At 32.4% G+C, this 10843-nt stretch overlaps 1 long non-coding RNA gene across 1 annotated transcript; it reads left to right on the top strand.

Moving 5' to 3' along the window:
* The first annotated feature begins 2353 nt into the window (after positions 1–2353).
* On the top strand, positions 2354–9955 carry LOC148944890 (uncharacterized). The gene is made up of 3 exons (XR_016142736.1): positions 2354–2486; positions 5880–5950; positions 9700–9955. It is a non-coding gene; the product is annotated as an uncharacterized LOC148944890 (long non-coding RNA).
* The last annotated feature ends 888 nt before the right edge of the window (positions 9956–10843 follow it).

The raw sequence follows: 10843 nt of genomic DNA, 5'->3' as shown, positions 1-10843 counted from the left end.
AATGGCACTAGCCCTTTGAATTTCCAATCGAATGAGCCTTTTTTGATGTTTTTACGACAACAGTTCCTATAAAACCTTATTTGCCCCCAGAGCATAACTTGCAACCCTTCCCCTGAGGGTTGTGGGGGACTGTCCTCCTCAAAAATATAATTTCTATTTGGAAATCAACTACGCAGAACAAAATGGTTATCTCAAAATGTTGATTGGATGTGTTTGGAGAAATGGTGAGCGTGGAAGGGGTGTTAGTTACCTTCCAATCACTATCGACTGTTAAAAAGGGCACAAGCCACTCCAATTTTCAATCGAATAAGCCCTTTTCGACGTTTCTATGACAACTCTTTCGATAAGACGTGCCCTGGTCTAAAGAAACCAAAATATATAGTGCCAACATTGTTCTTTACTTAGGCAACGCGATTGCGCAGCCTAATTATAATTTCTGTTCACTTTAAGTTTCAATGTTGCTCTTTATTTCAGTTGAAATTTTGTTTTTATTGTTTTTTTAATTTAATTTTTTATTAACTGCCCTGAACCCTGGGAAATAAGTGAAAGCTCTGTGCAGCTTGTCATTTTGCCCTGAACTAACACTAAAAGCTACGTAATAAATTCACAATAAAATTGGAAGAAAGAAGATACATTCCTAAGAGGTTGATACATTCGTAGGCTGCTTAGGGACCAATGTATTGGTATTCATAACATCTTTTTCCTTTTCTTTTTAGATTGAGTAAGGAAATAATATAGAATAGTATTGTTGCACTAGATTAGTATGGTACAGGGTCTCAAGTGTTGATATTTTTGATTTTTATTTTTTTCATTTTTTTCTAGTGGACTCAATTGATGTTATTTTTCTTTTTTAATGTTTTTAATTAATTATCTTTCTATAAAAAAAAAAGACAGAAAGAATTTATAAAACTTATTTTATAATATTGGGGTTGTTGTAACACCTTGACTTTGAACTGTTAGCTGGTGTCAGAATTCTTTTCAGTATATTACACATCTATTGAAATATTGCTTTACCCATTAAAACTACGAACAAAGGGACCATTAAGTTGCAAAAAATATAAAAATAAAAATAAAAATTACAATCAGAGGCAGCGCCATACCGCTGCCTAAGTAAAGAACGATGTTGGCACAATATGTTATTGGTTTTTTCTTTTAGACCACGCCACTTCTAATTCATAGCTTTTTTAGCCTTGGCTCCGTGGGGTCTTTGGGTGCACTTTAAGAAGAGTAAAATTAGAGCTTTTCAAACATGTGTTCAAACTTGTCCAATAAGAAAGAAGGATTATAAATGCCGATGTGACGGAGGATTAGATTAACCACTTAGCCCAATATGAACTTAGAATCATGGCCAGTTTATTCTCATCTTGTTAGGACAAAATTAATTTTTATTTCCTTATGCCAGAGTTGCAAACCCAAAAATGAAAGACATAAACAAAAATAAAAACATAAAACAGGCAAAAACATGAAATGGATTAAGGGGAGGGGAGATCCTAAAAATACTCAAATCTCCTAGTTTAAATTACCGTACCTCGTGAAAAGTTTAGTCTAGCGAGTGCCAATTTATTTGGAGGGTTATTTTAAAAAAAGAAAAAAGAAATGGCGCAACATGACAACTATAGATAAAATATAAGATGTGATGTCTCGGTGGAGTTGGGTCAGGGCTCTAGATATCTTCACACCTTGCCACAAAGTCTCTTCTAGGTGGACCTTTATGTATGTATAATGGCCAAAGGTTTCCAATAATTTGTGAATATGCTTCATGCTTTAATAATTGTGCTTTTTTTAAATGCTAGAAAATTGAATAGCTCATGCAATAAAGCCATCTTTGAAAGTCAACTTGGTTATTGAAGCAAATGGTCATAACCTGGTTTGAATGATATAAATATTTTGCTCATTAGGAGAAAGGATATGTGGAATTTTGAGGACTATTTTAGATGCCTAATTTATAAATTGAATAATGAATGCCAATGATATTTTTCTATATAAATAAAATGAAATGAAAATACACCAGTACGGGAAAAACTTTCAATGAAGACAGTAATAAATGTATTTACAAAAAAACATTGAATATCCTTCCATTTCATATATTTTCTTTCACTTTTAATTTAAATTGGAAAGGCTGTGTGGTCTAAGAAATTAATTTATGATGTCTCCCATTGAAACTAAAGTGAAATGACTGAAAGTATGAGTGTCTAGTTAGCATCACACAAGACGTTTAAATGTATGCCCAACTTAAGCAATATTTCTATCTCTTCGAAGAAATCTGCCACTTCTTCTTCTTTTTATTGCTGTCATTTTTAATTGCAATATTTTCGTTCTAAAAGAAGCTGAAAATGGAGCATGTTTTGCTTTTCAGTCAGAAATTCGAGTCAGAGATCGAGTAGAAGCACCAGTACCGTATTCAGTGGTTCAAAATCATGAAAATATTGTTACCAAGATTCAGGATCTTGAAAGAGAAGTGAAGAGGCTAAAATCTGAAAATGATGGTATGTTCAATAAGATGAAGAAAAGATATTTCATTTGACTTTTCCATGTGTAAATTACTTCAGAAGTCTGGTTGCCCTTAATTAATTTGAATTAATTACATATTGTTACATATTGAATACGTGCAATGCTTTGCCCTCCCCCACAATTTGTTTATAAACTATTATATATTCATCCTATTTTATTAAAATTAGTATTAACCCAACTTGACTTTTTAGAAGTGCCCATATAATGTGAAAGTACGCAATAAAAATTACCTCTTATATAAAAGTGCAGGACTTTTTTTTGTCTAAACATCTTCCAGTCACCATGTGAAAAATTTTTATAAATTTTAAGCTTTTATCAAGACAAAGATCTTTTCCTCTTTTTTGCTTGTATTGCTTATTTTCACATTGTTTTTGTTTATAATTCTCTTTTTTTTCCTGTCCTTTTATTTTCACAAGTAGAATGCCTACATTGAAGGATAACTTTTTCCTTTGCCTGGTCTTGGCATAGTGAAAATGATTAGTTGTCCTTTCAGTTGTTACGAAAAGCACGGATAAATTCTCGTTAAGACTTGGAAATATGAGCTGATCTCATGGTGCATGTTTTTAAGCCGGCCAAGGCTGAGTGAAGATAATTTTTAGAGTAAAACATCTTGTCCTTGGAAGACAAAATCATTAGACATATCAGTAAAGGGACGACAATAATAACCCCCAATGACAGAAATGACGGCAACAGAAATGAAAATGATGATGATGGTGATGACGTCAGTCTCTAGAAAAGTCTAGGGGTCATACGGCTCAGTCTTCTTTCATTCTTCTCCTCCCAGATAAATAGAACGATTCAGCCCTGCGATTGGCTTTGCTGACCCTTGAGATAAATCTGCAATTTGCTATTGGATTCTGGTAAGCTTAGAGGCTTACTGTATATAAAGATTAAATAAAGGATCGATTAATTATAAATGGGAATTATGTAAGTTTCGTTGGTATCATGACTGCAAACTTAGCTGAAACTTAGTGAAGAACAAACCATGGCACATATTGGACTTAGTTAGTGGCCTCATTATCTCAGGTTTGTCTCTTACTATTCAAAATAAGAAAAAGCCACACGCTTTTTATTAATGAATTATATTAAAAGATGAGCATTAGAAGAACAAACCATTGCACAAATTGACTTAGTTAGCTGCCTGATTCTTTGAGGTTTGTATCTTACTCTTCTAAATAAGTAAAAGTCATAGGCTTTTTCCTGTTTGTAATCTGGGTTGCAGTGGTAAAGATTCATATAAAGGGGGATAAAACAACATTGTTTAACTCCTGATTTAACACGAAACCAGCTGCTAACCTCATTTCCTACCTTAACTGCAGCAGTGTTATTCTCATTCTCATACATAGCACTAATCACTTCAATTTTGTCTTGTATACCATGCAAGGATAAAACCTTCGCTAAAGCTCTTCTATCAGCTGAATCAACCGCTTACTCATGATCTATAAACTGAGGACTAAATGTGTTTAGTGGCTCATGCGCTTCTCAATTACTAACCTAAGAGTGAACATTAGGTTGACGCATCCTCTACCCTTCTGAAAACCGCACTATTATTCTCTTAAAACTTTGTATAGAGCATCTCCAAGTTTAGAAAATATGATCATACTCAGTAATTTGCTACCTACAGAAACCAGGCTAATGCCTCTAGATCAATTGAAGCAAAAGGAAAACCAAACTAATTTAAAATTTTCATGTTTTTTTCTGGTTTGAATGAAAAAATGGAAATTATTCTTCAGACACCATAAATATTTTTGCACTTTGCTGTTAAATAAAATTATTTTATTTAAATGTTCAGGAATTATTAAGATAAATAAGCACTACTTCTTTCATATTTTATCTTAAACCTTAGGCTCTCTGAACTCACAGCATAAAAGCAGATATTTATATAATTTTCAACAATTATTTTTTGACTGAAAAGGTAAAACACTAAATGGTGGTACAGTCTTTAATAAAAATTCAATTTTAAAAATATTTTATTTGATAAGAAAAAGCGACACCCCTGCAGCTATCTGTCTAGTCAAAAGGTGGAATATACGCATTCAATTAGAGTTAATTTAGAACACATTTAAAGCTAACTAAGTTCTAGCATAGCCTAGATTGGTGGGCACAAGTAAGGGTGAAAGTGAGCCGCAATTTTTTTTTCTCGAGAAGTGAGAGGGGACAGCATGGGAAAAATTGTATTTGAGAATTCTATATTTTCAAGTTATCCTTTAGATAATTCTTGAATAGGTTAAGCTCCCCTCCTGTCTTCTCCGCCATTTGTTTCCACCAATTGGAATATTGGTCAGACCTTAGACTCTTCGGTTTTATTGATTTAAATTTTTAGATTTTAAATTTGTTTGTCTTCGTAGGGTTTTCTGCCACATTCTTTTCGAAAAGCTTATTAGAGCTATTAATTGTCCTGGGTTTTATGTTTATTCTTCAACAAATGAATTTTGCAGCTTTCATGATTACGGAGTTGAATTAGAATGAGTGTTTTGGCACTGTGTTCTTGGCTTAATAAGATAGTATATTAAGACAATTGAAACAGAAAACAAGCATCCTTTTTTAATGTTAAACAGTCTTAGTATTCTGATTAGAATAATGCAATTTGCGATTGCAATCATTGATTTAAAAGAGAAAAACCTAGAGGGGTGGGGCTTCAGGAAAAGTATGGTTCTAGGAACCAAAGGCCATTTATTTGTGCATAATATAAAAGTCTATAGAAAGAATTCCCTACTAGAACTGTACAGATAAATGGATGCATTAGAAAGGATTGTTGGGGAATTTAAGAAATGGTTTGTAAATAATTGTATAATACGGTGCTTACATAATGAAGTTTACCATCAGTATTGTAGCCTATATTGGAAGGGTTCTGAGATCGTGTTGAAAGATTCGAAGGGACGATGTAACCCTTTATTATATCAGCATACCAGTCCAGTAAGCAAGTATTTTTGGGCCACAGTTTCTTATGGGGAGTGGGTCATTTAGAACTGACATCAAGGAGGACTCCCTAGCTTAAACGCTATTTTTTCAAATTATGCAAACCTACCAAGCTTTTAAATTAACAAAAATTACCCGTAGATTCTTAGGAAACAGTGTATATTTTTTAGTGTCCTGTTGCCTGTATTGAAGGGAATGTGAGATCGTCTGGAGGTTACAGTAATTAATTAAATTTTCTTTATAGCTTATAAATCAAACTTTGTAAATCATTAAATGTAAAAAAAGGTTATTGTGTTTGTTTTTCGTTTTAGATTATTATTTATTAAGTGCACAAGCAGTGTAAAATTCAATTGCTTTCAATAGGTCTATATTTATGCACTTAAGATATTGTTAGGGAGACCCAAAAAACATTAAATAAGATTATTTACTACAACTTTTTTTATTTCCAGGAATGCGCATGTCAAATATTGATTCTGTTCAGGGACAACAAGGGTATATGGTTCAAAAGACTCACAGACAAGTAAGTTCTTTCGCATTAAATGATCTTTTTGTAGGCTACAAATTTTAGTTTAGACACGTTAAAAAAAATCTATCATTAAGGAAAAGTAATTGGTGAGGAAATACATCCCTATTTAATGTAATTAATTAAAAAAAAACTTTCAGAAAAATCTTTTTTCAAAGAAAAGTAAAGCTTATCTTAAACTTAAGCTCAGCAGATACAAATTCAAATTCAAAACAACCAGAAATTATATATTAAAGAATAAATGAAACCCAAAACGAACAGAAAATAAATAAACAATCATATCTAAAAAATACAACAATTAATAATATAAATTAATAAATATATATTAAAGAAATTAATTCTAAGATTGAATATTAATGTCAATATTAAAACGAAAAAAATATTTTCCTATTGAAATATAAATGAAACTAAAAACGAACAGAAATTAAATTAGATATTAATGTAAATTAATAAATTAAATCTTAAAACGAGTGAAACTTAAATTGAATATCCAAATCAAGCTTTAAACGAAAAAAAATTACCATCACGACCAGTTTGGGTATGCCCTCCTTCTCTCACTGCAAAAGTCTAAAACCTACTGCGTCATTGTCGCTTTACTGAAAATCAACTTTATGACAAATATTTTCTTTTGTACTTAATATTTAAAATAAACATTAAAATTTGACTAAAATTTTTAAATGATCAGATTTCAGCAACTAATATCATTATACACCAAATATTCAGTTTAATTTATTAGCTCTTTTTAAAGTTGTTAAAGACGAATATAGTTTCCCTACAAACAATTGTTTGGATACTGCCTCCTTTCCTAACTGTGAATAAAAGCCAAAAGCCTTCTGCGTCATTGGCGCTTAACTGATAACGGATAATATTACAAAAATATTCTTTTCCAGTTCTTACAGTATTGAAAATAAAAATACAATTACAGTGAAATAAATTCTTGAACTGATGGATCTTTCAATAATTAATATCATTATGCATCAACTATTCAATTTGAAGTTGCTCATACTTTACAAGTCTGTTCAAGGCGCAGATATTTTTCAGTAAAGTGCCAATGACGCAGTAGGTTTTAGACTTTTACAGTGAGATAAGGGGGTCATACCCAAACTCTTGTTCGTAGTGATTTTTGTTCGTTTCAAGCTTGATTTGCATATTTAATTTAAGTTTCACTCGTTTTAAGATCTTATTATTAATTTATATTAATATCTATTGTATGTTGGTTTGCATTGATTGTTTATTTCATTTCTGTTCGTTCTAAGTTTCATTAATACTTCAATAGGAAAACATTTTTTTCGTTTTAAGCTTGATTGTCATATTCAATCTAAACATTAATCGCTTTAGGATCTATTTATTCATTTATATTATTACTTGTTGTATGTTTTTGCTGTGATGGTTTATTAAATTTCTGTTTGTTTTGGGTTTCATTTATTCTTTAATAATATTTTCTGGTCTTTTTTATTTTTAATTTTAAAATGCATTTTGATATTCTTATCTTAATTTTAAAATTGCCATTAAACTTATTCGATAAACTTATTTTTCCGAAAGTTTTTTTTAATTAATTTTTCTTCGTTCTTGATTGCAAAAAATTTCAAGTTTTTAAAAATTCCTTATTTCAAAATCAAGCTTAAAAAAAATCAAATATTCGTCAAAGTATCAAAACTGATATTGAAGTAACAATGTCAAAGTGAAAAAATGGGTTTGTGTCAACCTCGGAGTTTTTATTATCTGATGTTTGAACTATTTTTAACAAAACTGCTATCTCAAATTTTTTATCGGATGGGTTTGGGGAAAAAGGGCATGGGGGGACTAGATTTAGCTTCGGTCTTTTTTGACTCTTTAAAAGTGAACTAGAACCTTCTATTTTCAATCAAATGAGCCCTCTCTGAAGTTTATACGAGTATCACTTCTATAAGAACCATATATATCCCCAGAGTATAACTTACGACGTCTATCCCTAGGCCTTGGGGGGTTGTGTTGTCCCTGGAGTTTTAATATCTAATGGTTGAACTATTTTTAACAAAATGGTCACCTGAAATTTTATCAGATGGGTTTATCCATCCGATACACCCGAAGGCGTGGAGGGTTGGAGGAGCTAGTTGCCCTCTGATCTTTTTTCACTCTGGGAAAATGAACTACAACTTTTAATTTTCATTCAAATGAACCCTCTCTGAAGTTTATACAATCTACCATCCATAAAAACCAAATCGGCCCCCCGACAACTACTTACACCCCCGGCCCCGGCCCTGGGGGGGGGGGGGTTGTCGACACAGGAGTTTTTCTTATATGATCTTATAACTATTTTTAACAAAAAGGCTACCTCAAATTTTTATCAGATGTATTTGGGGGAAAAGGGCTTGGGGGGGCAGTTGCCCTCTGATTACTTTTGACTCTTAAAGAAGGCACTAGAACTCTCCATTTCTAATCGAATAAGCCCCCATTGAAGTTTATACGAAGACCACTTCCATATGAAGTTCATCTATGACAAAAATTAATGGTGTGTGGGTGGGGGCTAGCTGCCCTTCAATCACTTTTGACTCTTAAAAAGTGAATCAAATACAACTATCAATTTCCAATCAACGGAGCCCTCTCGGAATTTCATACGAGCATCCCTTCCATAACAACCAACTATGCCTCCAGGGCATAACTTATAACGCCTCCCCCCGGGCCCTGGGGGGGCTTTTTTGACCCCGTTTTTTTTTTTTAACACAACATTGAAGCTTTTTTTTTAGAAAAATATCTATCTAAAAATTGGTACCTGTGGCCGTTCGGGCGTGGAGGAGGGGGGGGGTTTCGGTGCCCTCCGATATCTTTTGAATCTTAAAAATTTAAAAATAATTTAAAGTTCAAATAAAATGAGCCCACTCCGAAGTTAAAACAAGCAACCCTTCCATAATAACTAAATATGCCCTAGAGCAATACTTATAACGCCTGCCTCCGGGCCCTGGCAGGTTCCGTCGACACAGGAATTTTTAATAGCTGACCTTTTAACTATATTAAATGAAAGGGCTGTTATAAAATTTTTATAGGATGGGCTTGGGGAAAAAAGGGTGTGGGGGGGGGCTAGGTTCCCTCGGATATCTTTTGACTCTTGAAAATTGAAATAAGACTTTCAATTTCAAATAAAAGAGCCCCCTCTGAAGTTTATACGAGCATCTCTTTCATAAGAACATATACACCCCTAGGACAACACTTACAACGCCTAACCCCAGGGCTTTGGGTGGTGTTTTTGTTATCTAATTTTTGAACAATTTCAAAAACACTGGCTATCTCAAAATTTGTAGCGGACGGGTTTGGGGAAAAAAGTCAAAAACAAGAAGAATAGGGAATTCTTTTCGTAAGACAGTGGGATTTTGTTTAATTAATATTTTTCCCCTATGTTCAAGGGCCGTCCTCAGCAAAACATAAATATGTTTTAACATAAATATGAGCAAGTGTTGTAATAAGATACAAAACTGTATTTTTGAAAAACTCTTGTGCTGTAACAAATTGGACTATTGTGCCATCACCTAATTTTTCTGGAACTGTGCGTTTTACAGACTCTCTAAGGTCAGGTTTGGCCCAAGTTATTTTACCCTCGAATGCTTTTGTCCCATCTGCCTCCTCAGAAGTCTTTTTAATTTTTAATTTTAGACATAAATTGTTCTTAATCTTCATTATTTATTCTTTTTATTAGTCTATTCTTTAGTAGTTATTCTTTATTAGTATTCTTTACATTTCATGGTTTTCATTTTCTTTCTGTTTTCTTTTAGGTCTGCTTCCCTCGGTCTATTGACTGCTTATATCACGTGATTTGAGTTATAGATGGTGCTATTTAAACACAATCACAGGACATAACAGTATAGACTGCTTTGGAAGTCAGTCAGGAAATTTTTTTCAGATGTATTCAAAACAAACAGATTAACAATGCTCCATTACAAAAGGAAAATCAAACTTAATGTTCACTTCGCAAGCACAAGAATCAGTACCATTTATGTTCTCAAGACACAATTAAAATTATGTCTTTTATTACTTTTTGTTTGTCTACTCTTCTAAACTAAAGCCAGTCATTAATAAAATTCCAGATAAACCCTTACTATGACACAGTTTGTGTATTTCGACAGAAATTGCTAAAAAAGTTTAATAAACAAACAAGTCTTATAGCTGAAATTCATCTAGGATATGTGAGATTTAAAAATAAAGAAAGGCGCTTTTTAGAATTTTAGAATATCTACTAACAGAAAAATCAATATTGGCTGAATTATTATATTCAAATACAATTGAAAGATGTAATCCAAATATTAAATTTGAATTAATAAATATGGCTGAATACAACCTTTATTCCCAATGCGAGGATAAAAATCGGTGGAGTTTTATAAGATGAAACTACCAATAGCTATGTTTAATAATCTGGCAAATGCGTAAAAAAGTAAAACCAAATTGGCTTTAACAATTTTTTAGATTTATGAAAGCTGTGCATTTCTTTTAGACTAAATTATGGTATCAAGAAAATAATTTTATTTTGTTCTTCAAGTTGGTGGTTATCTTGTTCAATTATTCGGAGATGCATGCTCTCAATGCCAAAAAGTGTATGGGTAATGTTTATACATTGGAAACTGGTACTAGATTCGACCTAAAAAACTATCAACACCAACTAGTGTTTGGCGACACTAGATATTTTCTCAGTTTAATAATAAGAATAATTAATTTAATTTGTATAATTAGCATAGTTATAAGTGTCTGATCTCAGTGCCTGACAAAAAAATGATTACAAAGCTTGAAAAATTTGCTATTTTCGCCACATGCTAGATGGCGCTGATAGTTTTGTTTTTTCTGTCGACACTAACGCTAGTTTCCACTCTTGGAAGTAACTCACATTCTTTGCTTCATGCTTAATGCAAGCTCTTCATACAATTT

This window comes from Artemia sp. Qi Xiang Cuo, chromosome 13, assembly GCF_049724085.1.
Source record: "Artemia sp. Qi Xiang Cuo chromosome 13, ASM4972408v1, whole genome shotgun sequence".
Taxonomy (NCBI): domain Eukaryota; kingdom Metazoa; phylum Arthropoda; class Branchiopoda; order Anostraca; family Artemiidae; genus Artemia; species Artemia sp. Qi Xiang Cuo.
Note: the sequence above shows the minus strand (reverse complement) of the source record. Positions and strands in the feature narration are given on the sequence as shown.